At 45.4% G+C, this 21,771-nt stretch overlaps 1 protein-coding gene across 3 annotated transcripts in view; it reads right to left on the reverse strand.

Annotated features, from left to right (window-relative positions):
• Nucleotides 1–21,771, reverse strand: part of ALPL (alkaline phosphatase, biomineralization associated) — a 66,165-nt gene that overhangs the window by 33,518 nt on the left and 10,876 nt on the right. The window contains exons 1-3 of one of the 3 annotated variants that reach the window (XM_081574687.1): nucleotides 5,580–5,687; nucleotides 4,767–4,820; nucleotides 4,226–4,373 (exon numbers count right to left, since the gene is read on the reverse strand). The exons of the other annotated variants lie outside the window; for them this stretch is intronic. The gene's annotated coding sequence lies outside the window, so the exon portion shown is untranslated. Of the gene's footprint in view, nucleotides 1–4,225; nucleotides 4,374–4,766; nucleotides 4,821–5,579; nucleotides 5,688–21,771 lie in introns of those variants that run through there. 3 annotated transcript variants of the gene reach the window in all.

Below are 21,771 nucleotides of genomic sequence, written 5' to 3' on the forward strand. Positions count from 1 at the left end.
GGTGTGATGTGAGGGTGTGGGGCGATGGGGACGTGCACTGTGTGGGGCCTGAAGATAAAGCAAGCTCTCAGAAGGTGGAACCGAGAGATGCAGAGAATCTGAATCCTTGATGACATTGCTTGAGTCCCTGGGTACAGCCATGCCTGAAGCCTACCTCTGAACATCCAAGTTACATGAGCTAATTAACTCCCCGTATTGCTTTCCTTGGATTTTCTGTTATTTGGAACATAGAGCCTGAGCTCAGAACTCCAGTTTAGCCCATTTTTCTCTGCTACTTACACTGTAAACAACCACATCATGTCACTCAGCTAGGTGTCTCTATCAAAGGAAAAAATCTTGCAAATGAGTTAAAGATGGATCAGTAAGTTTCAAGTGGATGATAAAATGAGGCCAAGCAATACAAGTTAGGTCTTCCTGGAATCTATTAACTTGTAGAATTGTAGAAAGTCCATGGGGGGATTTGCCTAAAAGCTCTACTACATGCAAGACTCAGACTGTCCGCTTCCAACAGGTTGTTGTCAGTTGAGTTTGACAACTCTTTGACCTCCTGGTTCCAAGCGTCTACTATGTGCTGAGGGCCACAGGTACAATCAGCCTTCTAGGCCCTTTGGTCTAATGACGCTTGGTCACTAAACACATTTTCACTATATTTTACACAAAGCCCTAGGAGGCTGGTCTACAAGGGGGAAGCTGCTGCGCCCATTTCACAGAGAAGGAAATAGAGACTCAGAGGGGTGTAGTGACTTGCCCAACTGCTAAAGAGGGGCAGGGCCAGCCTTCTGGATGGCAAGGATGGTGCTGGGACGGACATTTCTCTGAGGCAGTTTGTTCCACTTAGGGGCAATCAGAGGGTTTCGTAGGTGGCCCAGTGGTAAATATGCAGGAGGTGCGGGCTTGATCCCTGAGTCGGGAGGATCCCCTGGAGGAAGCAATGGCACCCCCCTCCAGTATTCTTGCCTAAAAAATTACATGGACAGGGTGACTGGCAGGCTGCAGTCCATGGGGCCACAAAGAGGAGGCCATGACTGAGCAACTGAGCCGGCACGCACAGGGCCATCAGAGTGGTTTAAAAAGCCAAAGAAAGCAGGGAAGCCTAGTGTCACAGGCTTCCTGTTTGCCCTGAGGGTCTTGGCTCCATGAGAAGCCCCAGTACACAGGCTCATCCGCCTTTACAGGGCTCACTTCCTGCAGGCTGTGCCCAGAGAGCGTCCAGCCACCACCCTAAAATCCAGGCTCCAAATGCTTTCATGGGCAGCCCGTGGCATCCCAAGCGAGCTGTCCTGTTGCCTCTGCCCAGCATCTCTAAGATCCAACTGACACAGCCTCAACATCCCTGATATACCCTAGGGCCTTCCCTATACGTTCTTCAACCAACAGTCATTCGCCTACTGCTTCAGTTCAGTTCAGTTCGGTTGCTCAGTCGTGTCCGACTCTTTGCGACCCCATGAATCGCAGCACGCCAGGCCTCCATCCATCACCAACTCCCGGAGTTTACCCAAACTACTGCTTACTGAGCACCTACTATATACCAGGGGCAAATCCTTGCTGGTGGGGTGAGCAGACAACAAGAAAATAAGTAAAATCAGTAGGATAATGTAGGAAAATAAGTAAAATCAGTAGCTAATGGTAAGTGAGATGGAGAAATAGAAGGCGGGGAGGAGAGGTGGTATTTGCAGCGGAAGTTTTGTTGTTGTTTTGGGTTATTTTTGCAGTTTTAAATAGAGAGATCAGAGAAGGACTCACCAGGAAATCATTTCACTGGAGCCTTGCAATAACCCCACACAGCTGAGAACTGCAAATAAGGAATCCGAGACTTCAGGACTAAATAAAGTCCACGCATGCCAATCTAACCGGCCGCAGAGCTGAGATTCTGGTACACGGATACTTCTCCCTTACGAAAGGTTACTAGCAGCCCTTTTGCAGCCTCTGAGAGGTAAAGCTACATGTTCAAACCTGCAAGAGTAAACGGCAGGGCTAGGGTCAGCCCCGGTGCCACAGTCTGGAACCGCCTGTTTCCACTGGCCTCACTCTCCAGAGTCAGCTCCGGGCTTGCTGAATCTCAGTTCTCCTCTTAAGTGACTCCATGTCCTCCAAGACTATTGCTCTCTTTTCCAGAGCCCCTCTGGCTCCCTATCTCAGGTCACTTGAGCCACTAATTGTCCAACCCACCCTCGTTCTGTCTCCTCAATTAACTTCTGGCCCATCACAAAACCTGTATTTGCATGAAACCTACAAAAGACATCTTGTGGAAGGCCTAGGGCAGGCAGACAGCTGGCGTACATGTGGAAGGGGGAGGGGGAGTTCTCACCAAGCTTTCCCATCTGGATTTGTTCAATAAGCTCCCAAACCCCAGACTAATCTTTCTGAATATGAGGCATAGTGGAAAGGCCTTGGCCTTGGAGAAGCTGGATACAAGGTTAAGTCCTGGCGGTACGGCTTTGAAAGTGATTTTATGTCTGAGGCTGCAGTTTCCTTATCTGTAAGACAGGGTTACAGATTCTCATTTTGCAAGGTTGTTTTAAAACATCCTGATTTTGCAAGGCTGTTTTAAAGGTGAGATGCAATGGAGAGTATCTGTTAGGCAATAATATTGGGTAGAATTTTTTAAAAGTTAGATAGAGCTGGCAGACATACATCAAGATTTTATGGACTGGAATGAAGAAAGGTCTGCGTGATGGTGAACCACCACCATCAGCACAGTGACAGCTGCATTCATTCGGCTCCTGCACCCTGAGGTAGGCACTCTTAGGATCAACCTTATTGGACAGAAGTTGGGGAGAAAGCATAGAGACTAAGTAACTTGCCTATGGTCAACAGAGCAGACAAGTGGCAGAGTTGGGATTATGAACCCAAACTGTCCCAAGCCCGAAGTGTAAGCTCTTAACCGTTATGCTAGGTTAGTAAATGAGGTTTCACGAGCTGAACTAGCGACTCATTGAAACACAGAGATTAACTAAGACTAGAACCTTCATTCTTAACCACTGTATAAGAGGAAACACTGACTGTAACCGCTCACCTCGGCCAGGCACCATAGAAACCATTTTTGTGAGTTATTTTACAACACTTCCTGGTAAGGAACACAGAACTAACAAGTCACCACCAACCAGAAGAATTCGGGAAAGGTCAAAAGGAGACGCCACGTGTCCTACCAGCCTCTCAGAATCCTCCTCGATGGAATCCCTTTTGGCTGAGCGACGTGTGCACCACCGGTCCTGTTCAGGTCACTACTGATATTACTGGGTAGAATCCTCTCACCTGGTCAGTTAATAATGCCTACTCTGACTCTGGCCAGAAATATGAGTTTCCTTCTGTGACTCAAGCTCAATCAGACCAACAAGCAAAGTTTCAGCCAAGGAATAATATCTCCCACAATTATGGGATGTATTTATGTAGAAAACACCAGGCTATGGTAATTTAGGTTTAAAGTTTCCTCTATGTTGGGAACAATTAAATCATACTAAGGATAATCAGTCGAATAACACTAGGAACTGGACTGTGTGCCTTATGGACAATGCATGCTCAGTTACTTCAGTCGCGTCCAACTCTTTGGGGTGTATGGACTGTAGCCCGCCAGGCTCCTCTGTCCATGGGATTCTCCAGGCAAGAATATTGGAGTGGGTTGCCATGCCCTCCTCCAGGGGATCTTCCTTATGGACAATGCCAATATATAATTTCCTTGAAAGATAAGTATTGGTACAGAATAGACTAAATTAGATGACCTAGAATATATTGGGCTGCACCTAATGGACGTTTTGGCTTAATTCTTACTTATGATTTTACTAATACTGCTAGCTATGTTATTTGTATTTTATCTGTTTTACAAAATTGCTATTTCCTACATAACCGAATGCTTGACTGAGCCTCTGATAAAATGATGACATGTAGATCCATATGAGATCAATGACTGTAACAGTGTCTAACTCCAGATATGGGAAGAAGCAACAAGAGGGAATATTTTCCTGTATCATAAGAGGCTAGTAAAGACAGGTGCTCTGGAGCTTTGGGGCACTGTTAATGAGGCCTAGTCCAATAGCACACTGAGTAGTCTGTCAACGAAATCTTTGCCAGACCTGGGAATAAGCATTCCCAGCACCAGGGGACAAAACGGTCAAGAAATGCCCCCCTCAAACCATGGTCAAATTTATGACCATGAAGGGAATCTGCTGACTGGAAATTGGCACTTGTCATCTACCTCTACAAAGATTAAATTACTGCAGCTGCTGACCTTCAACACCCTCTTGAAAGTAGTTCAGGGTGGAGATCAGGAATGAGGCACTTGGTGCTCTGGGAAAGACTGGAAGAAGAGGTCTTCAAATAGTGAGATATTCCCAGGAGAAGATTTTATGAGTCCCGATTCTGGCATCTTCTCATACCTAGAGAAATACTAACATCGTTAATGGTGACATCTGCTTTGGCAATTAAGGAGAATATTACAATTAAAAGTAAAAATGGAGTAACTATGATTCAGACATCCAAAGAAATAACTAGATGACACTATAGTCGTAATTTAAGGTTAGTCCTTGTATTGCTAAGAAATTGTTTTCTGAGCTGTGTCAGACTTGGATGCCACCAGATGTTCTCAAAACAATGTCTGCTGGCAGCTAGTAACTGCAACCTTACTTTTTAAAGGTCTCCTCTTGTAACTATTACATTTTTAGACAAGGAAATTGCTTTAGCTCAAACACTAACAAAAAGAAGAGATACATATGATGACCAATAGCACCTTTTATCTATATGTTAATATTACATTTAAAGTTAAAACCTACTTAGATGAGTTTCCCCAAAATACCAGGTCCAGACTGGGTTTCAGGCTTACTCTCCTGAAAAGAAATGAGATTTACTCTATTAAAATTCCAGTCGTCACTCCTCCAACTACCTTTAATTGGGTCGGTTACATCAACATGGCAGACCAAGGGATTGAGGTGTTAATCATATAAGACTTGGATCCAGGACTTGGCAACTCAGAAAAATTTACAGTTCAGAGTCTATTCTTCAAATTGAGGCAGCAGCATGCCACATTTTGACGGGAAGTTGCCAGAGCCGTAGTGGCCCGGTTCCCTGAATTAAAACTGAGCAGGACTCTGTGGGCCTTTGGAGCGCAGACCCCTTCTGTGTCCTCTGTTTCTCGCTTGTAGGATACAGGCTTCATTCAGCCTCCTGGGCCTTTCCTGAGTTCTCCTCAGACTCAAACAGCTGCTGGTGAGGGAAGGGAGGAGACAGAGAACGGGGAAGAGCAGTCCAGTGGTGGCACAGCCTGGGGGCAGGACCCTGGTGCCCACTCAACAAACACGCATAACAATATCTTTGGGAACTGGGGCCCCCACCCGGGTGGGGGGTACCTTCAGGCTGATGTTAGACACCCGAAGCACTGCCCTGTTACCTCACCAGGAACGAATCAGAAGAAAGTCACACCCTGAAGCCCTCAACCCACATTTTGCCTTCCTTTTCTGGGGCCTGGTGATGGCCGTCCTGTTAGGCCTCCTGTTTTGTCCTCCATCTCATCCCCGACAGGGTCAATTAGTTTCAGGCTAAACTGTTACCACAAGGGTGAGTGTGGGTTTTGGGCACAGAATACCTACATGCAGATCATGTGGAGAGAGACTTCTATCTACGAAGCAGGACTACAGCCGTCTCAGCTGGAAGCAGTTACAGAAGAAAGAGATCACGGCCCCAGTTCCCAAGAAGACCTTGAGTATGAAATGAAGTCTCTCAGCAGGGAGTTGTTAGGGGAAACCCAAAAACTGCCCACCCTGGCCAGGCACCATAGTAACTATTTGTTTTGCATAAGTTACTTTATGACAGGAAGTCCTGGTAAGGAACATGGAACTAATGAGCCACCACCAGCTGGGAGAACTTGGGAAAAGATCAAAAGGACATGTCACGCATCCCACTAACCCTCCAGAGTCCTCCTTGTTGGAATCCATCTTGGCTTGAGCAATGTGAGCACCATCAGGAAGGACTCTGAGTTAAAATGGTTGGCCAGAGACAACCTGGAAACGCATCCCATCACCATAAAACCTGAGACTGCAGGCCACGTAGCGGAGCAGTCCTCCTGGGTTCCCAATAAAGTCTCTTGCCGTGTCAGCACATGTGTCTCCTCAGACAATTCATTCCAGAGTGTTAGACAAGAGCCCACTTTCGGACCCTGTAAGGGGTCCCCCACTTCCTGAAACAACTGTACCAGCTTGTCAGAGCTAAAAGGGGCTCTAAAATAATCTAACTCAATACTCTCATTTTTTTCCCATCAGGGGCCTAAAGGTCCAGAGAGGTAGTGTGACTTTCCCAAAGTCACACAGTCAGTTAGCTGAAGAATAGGACGGGCACCTGGTTTCCAACTCTAGAACCCCGTGCTATCAGTGAGTATCACACTGCCCATGAGAGGCCTTCAGGGAAAGAATCTTGAGGATGTACCAGAATTTTTCCAGCAGAAGTGCAGGGAAGACAGACTAATTAGAGTGAACAGCAGCACATGTGAAGGTCTGGAGGCGAAAGTCCTTTTTTGGGGGAACAGTGAGCTGCTAGTTGCCTGCAAAGGTTGGGGCAGGAACAGATGATAAAGCTGACTTTTCATATTAGACCAAATTTCATATTTCCACGTGGTCCTTCTATTGTGTAACACTTTTCTAATACTGTTTCTTATACTGTTTTACGTTGCCAATATCTTTCCTTATCTATTTTGTATGTTTCTCATGCTAATTAAAAATCCTTGGTCTTTCTGTCCCAACGTGGCTGACTCCAGTGCTATCCTGAGTCAGTCTGCTGTTTTTCTTTTGAAGTTTTGTGCTCCGGCTGGCGATGCGGTGGGGTGCTGCACGTACTTTCCCTTGAAACAGTGAGGGAAGACATATGGCTCTGGGCCTCTTTCCCCGCAAATCAACAGCAGAGTAACAATAGAGCAAAACGTCACTAAGCCTAGGAACTTGCGGAGGGAAGCCGAATCTCCTGGGGAGACGGAAGGGGGTCGTTAAACCGGTGCAGGGGTGAGGGGGTGGGGAGGCAGCAGCCAGGAGAAGGGGTAGGGCCTGGAGCGGGCATGGAGAACATCACAGAACAGAAAACAGTTTGAGCTCTGCTCTTGACTCTTTGCATCAAGACTTCCCCAGCACAACCTCTCCATCCCCCGTCCCAGCCCCTGCCCTCAAAACATGCCCACTTGCCCTAGACAAATGAAGGCCAGCGTTCTCATTTGAACAGGTAGGGCCCAGGCAGACGGCCCAAGTGTCTGCTGGAGTAAAATCAGGGGCCACGGAGCAGGCACTGAGGAATTGCAGAAATCAAGAGCGAACTAACAGGCTGACACAGTCACTCCACCAGCCCTTCTCTTCCAGACCTGGAGGTTGCTGGATTCTGACCTAGGCAGACAGCCCCCTCCCCTGGCTGCTTCTTCCTAGCACTCAGAAAGTGAGGCTCAGGACTTCCATGGTAATCCAGTGGGTAAAAATCCGCCTGCCAATGCAAGGGACGTGGGTTCAGGGTTCAGTCCCTGGTCTGGGAAGATTCCACACGCCACGGGGCAACTAAACCCATGTGCCACAACTACTGAGCCCCCAGGGGCCGCAACTAGAAAACCCCTGTGCACAGCAATGAAGACTCAGCACAGCCAAAAATAAACAAAGTTAAAAAAAGAGAAAGTGAGGCTCAATCCCGTGGAGTTAGTTACTTGGTGGGGGTGGGGGGAGTTGTGATGCTAAACCCAGGGAGGAACTATGCGATTCTGGCACCTGGGGGTCTCCACCCTGGGACTGGCCTCTCCTTGGGCTCACCGATGCTGACAGAGACCAGGGTCAGACTTGGATTTTTACCCCAATATGCAGCACCTGACAGGCTAGCTGAACGTTCCCTTCCCCTGAGGAATGAGGTCATGGGTTAAAGAACAGGGAATCGGGGGAGCACACCGGCTTCCAGAGAAAAACAAACTGATTGGAGATACCACTGGAACTGGCCATGTTCAACAGATGGATTTTAAAACAAGAATTCTAAAACAAGCATTAGAAACACATGAAAGAAATACGATATTTGTGAAGTAAAAGAGAATAAGAAATTGTTAAAAGACCCAGGTGGAAATATTCTATATGAAAAACCAGTTGAAACAGCAAATATAATAGGTAGAATGAATTATAGAACAGATACAGCATCTGAGCAATGAAATAGGGAACTGGGATATCAGATGGAGGAATATCTCTAGGAAGAAGCCAGGAAGAATGAAGAAATAGAACATATGAAAGAAATGGTAAAGATTGGTTAAAAGTTAAACACCAACCCCAATCTTACTCTATCAATTTGAAATGGATAATAAACCTAATTATAAAAGTCAGAACTGTAAAGCAATTATCCTTCAATTAAAAATAAATTAATAAAGCCACAATCATAAAGCTTCTAGAAGATAACATAAGCAGGTATCTTTGTGACTCTGGGTAAAACAAGGAGTCCTAACTTCATTTAAAAAATTGATAAGTTGGACTTCATCCAACATTTAAAATTTCTGCTCATCAAAAGATAGCATTGGGCTTCCCTGGTAGTCCAGTGTTAAGAATCCACCTTACAATGCAAGGGACACCAGTTTCATGCCTGGTTCAGAAAGACCCCACATGCCACAGAGCAACTAAGCCCATAAGCCATACCTACTGAAGCCTCCATGCCTAGAGCCATAAGAAAGAACGGCCCCAGTGTGCAGCAACAAAGGCCCACCACGGCCAAAAAATAAACAAATCTTAAAAAAAAAAGACAGCACTAAGAAACTGAATAGATAAGACATATTATAGAAAAGAATATGCACAATACACATAGCTTACAAAAGACTTGTATCCAGGAAATAAAGAACTCTTGAAGTTGACAATGCTTCCCAGGTGGCTCAGTGGTAAAGAATCCACTTCCCAATGCAGGAGACACAGGTTCAATCCCTGGGTTGGGAAGATTCTCTGGAGGAGGAAATGGCAGCCCACTCCAGTATTCTTGCCTGGAGAATCCCATGGACAGAGGAGCCTGTGGGCTACGGTCCACGGAGTGGCAAAGAGTCGGACACGAACGAGCACGCACACGTGAAGTTCACAGTAAAACTATTAACTCCTCCCCACCCCACACAAAGGGCAAGAGAGGTAACCATTTCAAAAAAAGGAAAACATTCTTCGGCATTGCCCTTCTTTGGGATTGGAATGAAAACCGACCTTTCCCCCCCAGTCAGTGTAGTATTTTGACCAATTACATTACCTTATAAACAAAACCCCAAAATAAAATTTAAAAAACTTATCTATCGAGTTCCCTCATACTCCTTCCCAGTCTATTTTTCCTCCCAAATTGCAATCCTTATTCCCATTCCTTTTCCCATAGATTAGATTGGTCCTCTTCTAGAGCTTCAGATAAATGAAATCATACAGCAGTTACTCTTCTATGTCTAGCTTCTTTCACTTAGCATAATGCTTTTGATATTTATCTGTGTTTGTTGCCTCAGTAGCTCTCTTTTGGCAGAGGAATCAGAGATCAAATTGCCAACATCCATTGATCATAGAAAAAGCTAGAGAATTCTGGAAAAACATCTACTTCTGCTTCATTGACTATGCTAAAGCCTTTCACTGTGTAGACCACAACAAATTGTGGAAAATTCTTAAAGAGATGGGAATACCAGACCACCTTACCTGCCTCCTGGGAAATCTGCATGCAGGTCAAGAAGCAACAGTTAGAACCGGACATGGAACAACAGACTGGTTCTAAATTGGGAAAGGAGTTCGTCAAGGCTACGTATTGTCACCCTGCTTATTTAACTTATATGCAGAGTACACCATGCAAAATGCCAGGCTGGATAAAGCACAAACTTGAATCAAAATTTCCGGGAGAATTATCCTAAACCTCAGATATGCAGATGACACCACCCTTATGGTAGAAAGCAAAGAGGAACTAAAGAGCCTCTTGATGAAGGTGAAAGAGGAGAGTGAAAAAGCTGGCTTAAAACTCAACATTCAGAAAATGAAGATCATGGCATCCTGTCACATCACTTCATGGCTAATAGATGGGGAAACGATGGAAACAGTGACAGACTTTATTTTCTTGGGCTCCAAAATCACTGCAGATAGTGACTGCAGCCATGAAATTAAAAGATGCTTGCTCCTTGGGAGAAAAGCAATGACAAACCTAGGCAGCATATTATAAAGCAGAGACATTACTTTGCCAACAAAGGTCCGTATAGTCAAAGCTATGGTTTTTCCAGTAGTCATGTATGGATGTGAGAGCTGGACCATAAAGAAAGCTGAGCGTCAAAGAATTGATCTTTTGAACTGCGGTGCTGGAGAAGACTCTTGAGAGTCCCTTGGTTTGCAAGGAGATCAAATTAGTCCATCCTAAAGGAAATCAGTCCTGAATATGCATTAGAAGGACTGATGTATGTGCTTACTTTGGCAGCACATATACTAAAATTAGAAGGACTGATGCTGAAGCTAAAGCTCCAATACTTTGGTCACCAGAGGAGAAGAGCCAACTCGTTAGAAAAGACCCTGATGCTGGGAAAGACTGAAGGCAGGAGGAGAAGGGGACGACAGAGGATGAGATGGTTGGATGGCATCACTGACTCAGTGGACGTGAGTTTGAGCAAACTCTGGGGGATGGTGAAGGACAGGAAATGTTGTCATGGTGCTGTCCATGGGGTTACAAAGAACTGGACGTGACTGAGCGACTCACAACAACAACGGCTACATGCATACATATGGCTGAGTCCCTTTGCTGCTCACCTGAAATGATCACAACATTGTTATTTGGCTATCAGTTCAGTTCAGTCCCTCAGTCATGTCCGAGTCTGTGAGTTTTACAGTTACTATGCTATATTCCAATACAAAATACAAAGTTAAAAAAAACCCACTACTCTGAACACTTAAGATCTGTACATTTTATTGAATGAAATTATATATCAACAACAACAAAAAAAGAGATGAAATATAATTGCCAACATCTAAATATTAAGAGTCCCAGGAGAGGAAAATAAATCAAAGGAGGATATATTGGAAGAAATAATGAAGATAATCTTGGAACTGAAGAAACATGATAGAACTCAATTTGAAGGGGCCCCAAATACACCAAACAGGATGAATAATGAAAAACGCACACTGAGAAATATTAGAGTGAATATCAGCATAAAAAAACATTCTCAAATCCAGAGAAAAACAGACCACTTACAAAGGAATACGTGTCAAGCTGAATCAACCAAAGTATCAAAGGAAAAGAATCTGAACTGAGAATTTTATATCTAGCTAAATTGCCATTCAAATGTTAAAGGTTTATACACCCCCCAAAACTTTTTTGAAGTATTTATTAATACTTCAGTAATAGAAACAAATTCCTCAGATGATACTAAAGATATATGAAAGCTGAGCAAATAACTTAGTAAAGTTTGGTATTTAAAAAAAAATTCCCAGATCAAAGAAAAGAGTAAGAGATATATATAGCTACAGTCCATAGGATCACAGAGTCAGACATGGCTGAAGTTATTTAGCGCATGCACAGACACACACACACACACACCTTAAAACTGAAAAATCTAGACAACTTTAAAGTGCTGTCATGGGGGCCCAAAGGCAAGTGGTTGAAGAGCCTAAGGGCTGAAAGGGAAGAGAGAGACCAAGGGATATGAGAAAATGCTCATCTTGTCTTTGTAGGCAAAGCTGCAGCTAATAATTTTTTTAAATAATAAAATATTAAAAGAAAAACAACATAAGTTGTAATGAAAAAGTAGAGTAGGAGAAACGAAGTACACACACATTCTTTTCAGGAACACACAAACAAAGAATTCATCACACACCAGGCCACAGAACAAGTCTCACACTTTAGATAGCAGGTCTTCACACAGTCCACAGTCTCTGACCATTAACTTAGAAGTCAGTTTTCAAAAGAACGAACAATTCCTCCATATACTTGGAGATTACAAAAAAATTCCTAAATAACTCATACATCAGAGAAATGTCACAGTAGAAATTAAACACTACTTAATACTAATTGATGATAAAACACGATAAATCAAAAATTGTGCAATGCAGCAAAGAAAGGCTAAAAATCAATAAACTAAGTTTCCAATTAAGGAAATTAGAAAAAACAGAAACTCAAACAAAATGAAAGGAGATTATAAAGAGCAAAATCACAAAACAGAAAAAAAAAAAATTAAGTTGAGAAGATCAAAGCCACAAACTCGTCCTTTAAAAAAGATGATAAACTTGAGGCAAGATTAATTTTAAAAAATAAAGAGAGGGAGAAAGAGATAATACACAGTTATTATGGAAAAGGGAAATACAATAAGAAAATGCTGTAAGCAACCTTTGCCAATAAGTATAAAAATGTAGATTAAATGCATACATTTCTAAAAATATATAAATATATGCAACCCCATGGACTGTAGCCTGCCAGGCTCCTCTGTCCATGGGATTCTCCAGGCAAGAATACTGGAGTGGGTTGCCATGCCCTCCTCCAGGGGATCTTCCCAAGCCAGGAATCAAACCCAGGTCTCCCACATTGTAGGCAGAATCTTTACCATCTGAGCCACCAAAGAAGTCCATATATTTATAACATACCAAAACTGACTCAAGAAGAAATAAGACTACATTTAAAAATGGAAACAGCAGGGCTTCCCTGGTGGTCCAGTGGTTAAAAATAGGCCTTGCTGCAAAGTAACACACATCACCACATAATGGAGCAGGAAGACAAAAGTTAAGGCTTCAAAGCAGAGAGGCGTGAGTAACTATAGCAGCTACAAGCTCTCACACACCCTTTCCTGTTTGCCCAACGACTTCTGAACTTTTTGTCCAAGCATGGGTACGAGAGACAGACAGCTCCGTGGAGAACAGAACCTGGCTCAGCAGAGTGATGGCCCTCAGGGGCTGGGGCTTTCGTTATGGAGTTCTCTCAACTGCTGTCTGTGTTTGAAAAATTTTATCATAAAGTGTTGGAAAAATAATAAGTAAATATGCATTCATTTGATTTAAAAAAAAAAAAGGGGAATCCACCTTGCAGTGCAAGGGACACTGGTTCGATCCCTGGCCCTGGAAGATCCCACACATCACCCAGCAACTACAGAGCCCCGGCTCTGGAGCCCTCAAGGCCCAACCGCTGAGCCCAAGGGCTGCAGTGACTGAAGCGCCTGTGCATAGAGCCCGAGGTCCACAAGAGAAGGCGTGAGAGAAAGTCCATGCAGAGAAATGAAGACCCAGCCTACAGTAAATACATGAAAAGAAAGCAGGTATATGAATACTCATAGGTGCTTTTTCTAAACTACCAAAAACCTGAAAGCGATCCAAATGTGATCAACAAGAAATTGACTAAAAAAAAATTGTGGCAGGCATTCCCAGGCAATCCAGTGGTTAGGACTTGGTGTTTTTACTGCCAAGGCCCTGGGTTCAATTCCTAGTCAGGAAACTAAGATCTGCAAGCAGCGAGGTGGAGCCAACAATAAAATAAAAACTTTTTAAAAATTGCAGAATAGTTACCCAGTAGAATGTTACATAGTAGTTTAAAAAAAAAAGAATTATAGCTATATGCAACATTGGATCAACCTTGGCAATAAGATTGAACGAGAAAAGCAAGTCTAAGGAGATAATGTAAAGCATGATACACTTTCATAAAGTAAAATATATATTTTTATATGATACATATAACATACACATCTATAATTTTAATCAAAAAAGACAAAGAGAATGAGAAACTTTATATATATATAAATGTGACAATACTGATAAAATTACTAATGAAGTATTTATCAAAATTTTAGAATAATACTTTTAAAAAGCAAAAGAATGAGAAAGCCCAGACTCAGGAGAGTGGTTATCCCACCTGAAGAAAGGTGGGTGGGAGAAGGATGCAGGAGCCCAGAGGAAGATGTAAGGTATTGGATGATGGCTGATAGACATTTTAAATTTATTTTTAATAATAAAATAGACAAGCGGGGACGTACCTGGTGGTTCAGTAGTTGAGAATCTGCCTGCCAAGGCAAGGGGAACGGGTTTGATTCCTGGTCTGGGAAGATCCCACATGCCACCGGGCAACTGAGCCCATGTGTGTGCGTGTGTGTGTGTGTTGCATGCACGCATTTAGTCGTGTCTGACTCTGTGACCCCATGAATTGTAGCCCTCCAGGCTCCTCTGTCCATGGGATTTTCCAGGCAAGAACACTGCAGTGGGTGGCCATTTCCTTCTCCAAGGGATCCTCCCCACCCAGGGATCGAACCTCAAGTCTCCTGCACTCCCAGGCAGGCAGATCGTTACCACTGCGCCGCCTCAGAAGCCCAGCTGAGCCCATAAATCACAGCTATTGAGCCCACGCTCTGCAACAAGAGAAGTCCCTGAAATGAGAAGCCCATGTACTTCAACAAAGAGTAGCCCCCGCTTGCTGCAACTAAATAAAGACCGTGAGCAGCAACAAAGAACCAGCGCAGCCAAAAATAAATTAATTAATTTTAAAAAATAGACAAGGGAGCCACTATGAACCAGTGACACACGTGCTTGAACAAGGGTCGTGATGACTCCACTGAAAGATCCCAGAGTCCGTAAAATAACTTAAAATAAAAATGCTAGGTAAATATTCGCATTTTGACAAGCACTGCAGAAAGAGCTCAACACCCGTCGTATCTCACCGACTGCTCAACAGTTTTGTGAGTGGGAGATTATTACTGTCCCCATTTTATGAGTAAACTGAGGTTCAGTCACTTGCCCAGGGTCAACCACATCGAACCCAGGTCACCTCCCTGAGCCTCACCTTCCTCCTGTCAAAGGAAGCAAGATAGATAACTTCCTGGGCAAAGACGAAGTGTTTAACAAGTGGTTGCCTTAATTTAGAGGGGCTGCGTGGGCAATTGGAGAGAGACTGGTGGGAGGCTAGGGGACCCAGACGAGAGTCCCATCGTCTCCCTCTGAGATCTGGGAGGGTCCCCTTCCCTCTCCCTCTGGGCCTCAGCTGCCCCCTCTGTGCCTGGAGAGGACTGGTATGGCAAACACCAAAGGTTCCTGCTTTAAAAGTTTTTAAGAGGCCATCCAACAAACAGGTCACCCACCACCTATGTGCCCTGGCAGGTGCTGCTGATTCTCCCAGAGAAGGGTCAGAGGTCTGCAAGCTCTGTCTAAGCCCAGCTTCTGAGGTCATCTCCCGACCCCTCCCCTCACCACTCTGACCTTCTGTGCTCTGCTCTCTTTACCAGGGATTCTGCACCTCCTGTTCCCCCTGTCTGGAACACTCATCCCCCACCGCCCAGGTCTGTGCCTGGCTCACGCCTCCTTCTTCAGGTCAAAGGTCACCACCTCTGAACCCAGTCCCTCACTATCTCACAATCCCGTTTACTCTCTTCACAGTGCTCATCACTGGCTGAAATTAACCTAATTATTATTTACTTATTTATTTGTGAATTTTTATTTCATTTTAATTTGTATTGGAGTACAGAGTCCCAGGTGGCTAACTGCCAAAGAATCTGCCTGCCAATGCAGGAGACGTGGGTTTAATCCCTGGCTCGGGAAGATCCCCTGGAGGAGGAAATAGCAATCCATTCCAGTATTCTTGCCTGGAAAATCCCCTGGACAGAGGACGCTGGCAGGCTACAGCCCATGGCATACAGTCACAGAGTCGGACATGACTTAGCAGTTGAGCAGACACACACACGTAGTTGTGTTAGTTTCAGGCGTACAGCAACACAACATTGTAAATCAACTATGTGTGGGTGCTCAATCGCTAAGTCATGTCCGACTCTGATTAGTTATACATACACGTGTCAGTTATACATACATATATATCTACTCTTTTTTAGATTCTTTTCCCACATAGCTCATTACAGAATATTGAATAGAGTTTCCTGTACTATATGCTGCTGCTAAGTCGCTTCAGGCGTGTCCGATTCTGTGCGATCCCATAGACGGCAGCCCACCAGGCTCTGCCATCCCTGGGATTCTCCAGGCAAGAACACTGGAGTGGGTTGCCATTTCCTTCTCCAATGCATGAAAGTGAAAAGTGAAAGTGAAGTCGCTCAGTCGTGTATGACTCTTAGCGACCCCATGCACTGCAGCCTACCAGGCTCCTCCGTCCATGGGATTGTCCAGGCAAGAGTACTGGAGTGGGTTGCCATTCATTGCCTTCTCCTGTACTATATAGTAGGTCTTTATAGTAGTGTATACATGGATGGACCTAGAGATTGTCATACCGAGTGAAGTCAGACAAAGAAAGATAAATATCATATATCATTCATTTATATGTGGAGTCTAAAAAAAGGGCACAGATGAACTTCTTTATAAAACAGAAACGAAGTCCCAGATGTAGAACAAATTTATGATTACCAGAGGGTAAGGGGGGTGAGGGATAAATTGGAAGGCTGGGATTGACATATGCACACTGTTGTAAATAAAACCTAGTTTCACTTTATGGTCTGTCTTTTGCATTACAGAGGAGCTCCAGGAGGGAGGACAGTGTGGTTCACTCCTGTATCTCTGCCTAGAGCTCTGCATGCCTACAGAAGATGCTTAAAAAAAAAAAGAAGATCCTCAGTATTTGCTGGAAGGAGAAAAAAAAAGAATGATGCTGTCTCCTGCAGAATTTGTGGTCATTCCGCCCAAGGATTGGTTAGGTGGACTCCTCTGGTCCCACAGCTCTTAAACTTCCCTTCATCCTGTACCACCCGGGACTCTGTTTACATGACCATCTCCTCACACACTGGATGATCTTTGAAGGAAACACTAGACCAGACTCATCTGTGAATTCCAGCACCCAGTCTTGGGCCAAGCAGGCAGCTGGGCTAAGGAAATGTTCATTGAATGAATGAACGAATGTTCTGCACCCATCTTCCCGCTTCCTGACTCTGCTTCCTCCTTTCTACAGACCGACAGGTGCCAAGAGGTCACACCCAGCTGACAAAAAAGGCCACTCCAGCGTGAATTTCTTGAAGGAGGACAGTCCTCCCTTCCTCCAAAAGGAGTCACTCCAGACAGCGAGGTGACAAAGCCCAAGACCAGTCCTGCCTCTGTCAAGGGAACTGTCTGGGGCCTGCCCAGCAAAGCCAGAGGGATGGGGATTTCCATCCATCTCAGCCTCACAAAGGAGAGCAAACTGTGGGCCCAGGAGGCGGGCATGCCCGCCCTGGAGCCCGAACGGGAGGCCTTGCACACGGAGCTCTGTCTGGCCATAGGCAAGTGGGGAAATATTTGATTATTCAAATCATGTAGCCACTAAAGAGGAAACGATCTGCTTCCTCCAAAAGCACAAAGTGGGGCAGGCAGACCAGCCCAGGGACTTGGGTGCCGAAGGGGGAAATTGCCAAGTTCTCGCACAAACCAGTGCGCTGAGATTTCCCACCCCAGGAAGACTCTGGAAACGTGAGATGGAAACTCAGGAGGGTCAGGCCTGAGCCCTGGACAGAGGCTGGGGCCAGTCCCCCACTGAGGATTCTCAGGGCAGGATCCGCGCCTGTTACACGGATGATGATCACAAGACATACTATGTGCTGGGCACCCTGTTAAGCATTTTTTTTTTTATTTCAACTGCGCTGGGTCTTCATTGCTGCGCACGGGCTTTCTCGAGCTGTGGTGAGCGAGGGCTACTGTTTGTTGCAACACGTGGGCTTCTCACTGCGGAGGCTTCTCTTGTGGCAGAGCATGGGCTCTAGGCACGAAGGCTTCAGTAGTTGTGGTGCGTGGGCTTCACTGTTCTGCCACAAGTGGAATCTTCCCGGATCAGGGATTGAACCTGTATCCCTGCATTGGCAGGCAGATTCTTATCCACTGCGCCACCAGGGAAGTCCTGTGTTAAGCATTTTATATTCACGGAGATGTTTCTTAGTCAGGGGGAAAACGATCCCTGGACTCACCTACTACTTATGACCATAGGCTCCGGGGCAGGGCATTCTGTGCTATGGAAAGACCTTTGGGGAAAATGGTCACCATGTTCCATAGACTGGAATACATGTGTCCTGGAAGGTATGAAAATATTTGCACTTGGTACCGACTATGTGACCTAGGAGACATTACTTACGTTTTTTGGAGCTCAGCTGTGAGGATAAGTGAATATAAATAAGTACAGCACTTAAAACAGAGCCTGATTCATGACTTATTTAAAGCAAACACCTATTGATATATGTGTCAATCACTCCTCCAAGTACCTCTCATGGACATGTGGGGAAACTGAGGCACAGAGGCATTATAAGGTCTTTGTTCCTAAGGGATGTTATTCTCTGCAAGAATTCACTCATTCATTCACCATACATGTATTAAGTGCATACAGGATGCTTGGTACATATATTATAGTACATACTGTACATATAATAGATTCAGCAAATGATGGCTGTTACTGGCTTGAGGTTATTTGGCACTGAGGGTACATCTGTGAACAAGCTGGACAAGAGGATTGGTCAGAGGTATGACGCTGGGGAAACTCACACTTGACTAAGGTCTGAGCCACCAATAGGGAAACTGGCTTGTACTGCTGCCAATCATTGACCAATCACTGATGATTATGAGCTGATGTCATTGGTAAAAAAAGAAGATGCAGATACAGGAAGGGCAGCCAGACTCAGCCTGGAGTAGCTCAGGTGTCAAACCCAGCTTTCCCCATGGAAACCAAGCCCTCCTGGGCTGCGGAAACCTCTGCCAGGTGGGGCAGCCTTTCAATACGTAGTCACTGGACACTTGCTGGAGGCAGGTACCTTGTTAGACACTGGGATTCACGAATGACTCAGATGGGGTTCCTGCCCTCCAGAAACTCACACAGGGCCGGACACGACGAGGATGATCAGATTACAAAGGGCTGAAGATTTCCAAGCAAGATCTAGAAAAGCAATGATGATGCCAACTGGCGACGCAGGCAGGGAAGACACTGCAGAGGCGGGGACAGCAGGTGCAAAGGCAAAGATGTGATAGGACGGGGGACACTTCTGGGGAAAGATCATGAGCCTGGGATCCCAACCTGAGTCTGAGGGCTGGTTCTGCCATCCGTTTGACCTGAGCCTGTTTCCCTTCTGCAGATGAAGATAATACTTTATCGGGCTGTTTCCAGGATTCACTGGGTTCATGAATAAGATAGAGCTTTAAAAAATGAAAATGTCTAAGAGCCTGGATACTGAGGTCGGGGAGAATCAAAGTGACTCACCCATGGTCCAAAGGCTGATTAAAACAGGAACTCATTTTGATTCATCCAGGATACAGAGTAGGCAACTCAACCCCACCTCAGCTGCAACACGCCCATGTTCCCACCCCCCACCCCAGGCTCCCCTGGGCCATCCCAGGACCCAGGGATTACCATTTCTGCACCGTGTGATCCCAGGCCCAATTTTCTAACCCCAAACATGGAGATGCCACTTGCTGCGCTCCTCCCGTGTGTACACGGATGGCTCTGGAGGTAAAAGGGCACTTTTCACAGGTGAAGGAACATCACAGTCACGAAGGACAGATGATGGTGGTGAGTAAGGAGGAGCAGTATGGAGCCTGCGCAGGGAGGGGACAGCCGCAGGTTGCATGGCTGGCCAAACCCCAACATCAGCAACTCCACTGGTTCACCAGCTGAGGAGACGTGGGCACACTGTTTCACCTTTGAGTCATTTCCCTCACTTGAAAAGTGGGCTGTTAAAAGGATTAAAAGCACGAATGTATAGAAAGCATTTAGCTGAGTGGCTTGGTGCCTAACAGATACTCGGTAAATGTTAACTCATCATTACTAGTACTACTACTATGGATATTATTACAGAGGGTGGGGCAGGGGTGAGTGGAACTCTTTCCAAGAGGGATCCGAAACCAGCCTCTTTCTTCTCAGTCTTAACAAGCCTGGGTTGTGACCAGCCCCAGAAGCCCACCCCCCACCCTTCTCTGAAGAGTGGACAGACACAGCTGGGTGCTCCTTGGCAGGTCTCCACCCCACACCCGAGGCGAGTTCTGGGGTGGTCTAGCTCAGGGTTCCTCCAGCTTTCCCAGACCAGGAAAGAACGATTAAGGAGCACAGTGACCAGGGCACCACCCTGGGCCTGTCCCTTCTCCGTCACCGTTCACACAATGCCTAAGTCAAATTTGGTTCAGGACATCTTTCCATTTGGTGTGTGCCAACTCTACTGAGTGAATAATGGCTGCCTGGAGGACTGCGTTTAGAAGGGACCTGAGGTTTAGAAGGAAAGAGAGCAGTGGTTGATTGATAACATCTGGCATGTATAGGACCAGAGAAGCAAGAGAACAGCGGTTGATTAGTGATGTCTGACATGTATAACACAGGAGAGGGGGCGGTATGCATGCCAACTATTGGCCACACAAGAACTAGAAAAGTCCTAACACTGACTCCCTGGAACAAGCCATAGTTGTCAGGCAGGGTAACCAAAATCCAAGGGGGGGAAGTGACTTGCCCAGGGTCACATAGCTTGAAATGGCAGGGCTGGGATTCGAACCCAGGCCCCTCTGGTTTTTTGAGGATGCTGCCTGCTATGATCATCGTTTCCTTCCTCTTGACTACAAGAAGGGATGTCCAGGCCAAAACCCATTGTTTGGGAGAACAGAAGCCACTGTCCAACCAGAAGTGTGCCTATGCTTGGTCCCCTCCCTCTGACACGGCCCACCCCAAATGACTTTGCAAACCCCAGAGACAGATGGTTCTACTGAAAACGGATATATACAGCAAGGGCTTGTATCCAGACAAAAATTTGAATCCAGACGCTAATCTGATGGAAGGCATGAGACCTAAATTTGGGTCTCATCGCCACTTTCTAGCTGTATGACCTTGAGAAAGTTACTCAGCTTCTCTGAGCTTAAGTTTTCACCTCTATAAAACAGAGAGGATAATAAGTTAAATAAGGTCATTAAAAGTGATTTGCTCAGTTCCTGACAGAGTTAAGACCTTAAATCGGGGGTCCTCAACCTCCAGGATCTAACGCCTGATGATCTGAGATGCAGCTGATGTAACAATTATAGAAATAAAGTGCACAATATATGTAATGCACATGAATCATCTGGAAACCATCACCACCACCCCTCCCACCCTGCCATCCATGGAAAAATTGTCTTCCACGAAACCAGTCCCTGGTGCCAAAAATGTTGGGAACCACTGCCTTAAACGTTAGTTGGAAGGATGAGGTCAAGGGGAAAAATTAAAACACACAGCATTTTCACAAAAGTGAACTGAAGTGATGAAGGCTAGAGCTCAGATAAGCTGTTGAGAGGAATCTATTTATCTCTGATTATCTTGATAGGCTAACTAAAGCTGAAATATGAATTACTAGATTTGATGATGTCAAAACAAGGAACTAAACTCTCTAGGAAGATAGCTTGTGTCATTCATTCCACAAAGAAGGAAGCAGCCTTGAGTGGGTGGATCAGCAACGGTAGGGGATGAATGTGTGTATTTCCCACTTCCCAGCGGGATGATTCTGTGCCTCAGCTTTCTCATCTGTAAAGTGGGAATAACTGCACCTGCCACACAGGGCTGCTGTTTAGACTAAAGGAGCGGTTCCAGGAGAGGCACTGAGCACCATCTGGCATGGCAATGTTAGTGGGTGTATATGTGGGTGGCAGAAGGGAGCTCGCTTAATTAGACAGAAAAGACAAGGCAGCTATAGAGGTGCTAAGAAGGAGTGGGGGACGGGGGCGTCTCAGAGTCAACTGACACATCTTCTAGTCAAAATGGTGGCAGATGAGAAAGTTATTAACTTCCGTATGTGAAGAGGCCGGTAGAAGAAGAAAGAGATGAATGCTACTCGGGGAGGCCACGCCTGACACATTTGAGTGACAGTCAGCCTAGAGGACTACAGGACAGTGACCTGACAACCTCAACCTGAGATCTGCCAGTGTCCATGCTGTTGTT

Source organism: Giraffa tippelskirchi, chromosome 3 (genome assembly GCF_054371585.1).
Source record: "Giraffa tippelskirchi isolate mGirTip1 chromosome 3, T2T-mGirTip1v1.2.pri, whole genome shotgun sequence".
Classification (NCBI taxonomy): Eukaryota; Metazoa; Chordata; class Mammalia; order Artiodactyla; family Giraffidae; genus Giraffa; species Giraffa tippelskirchi.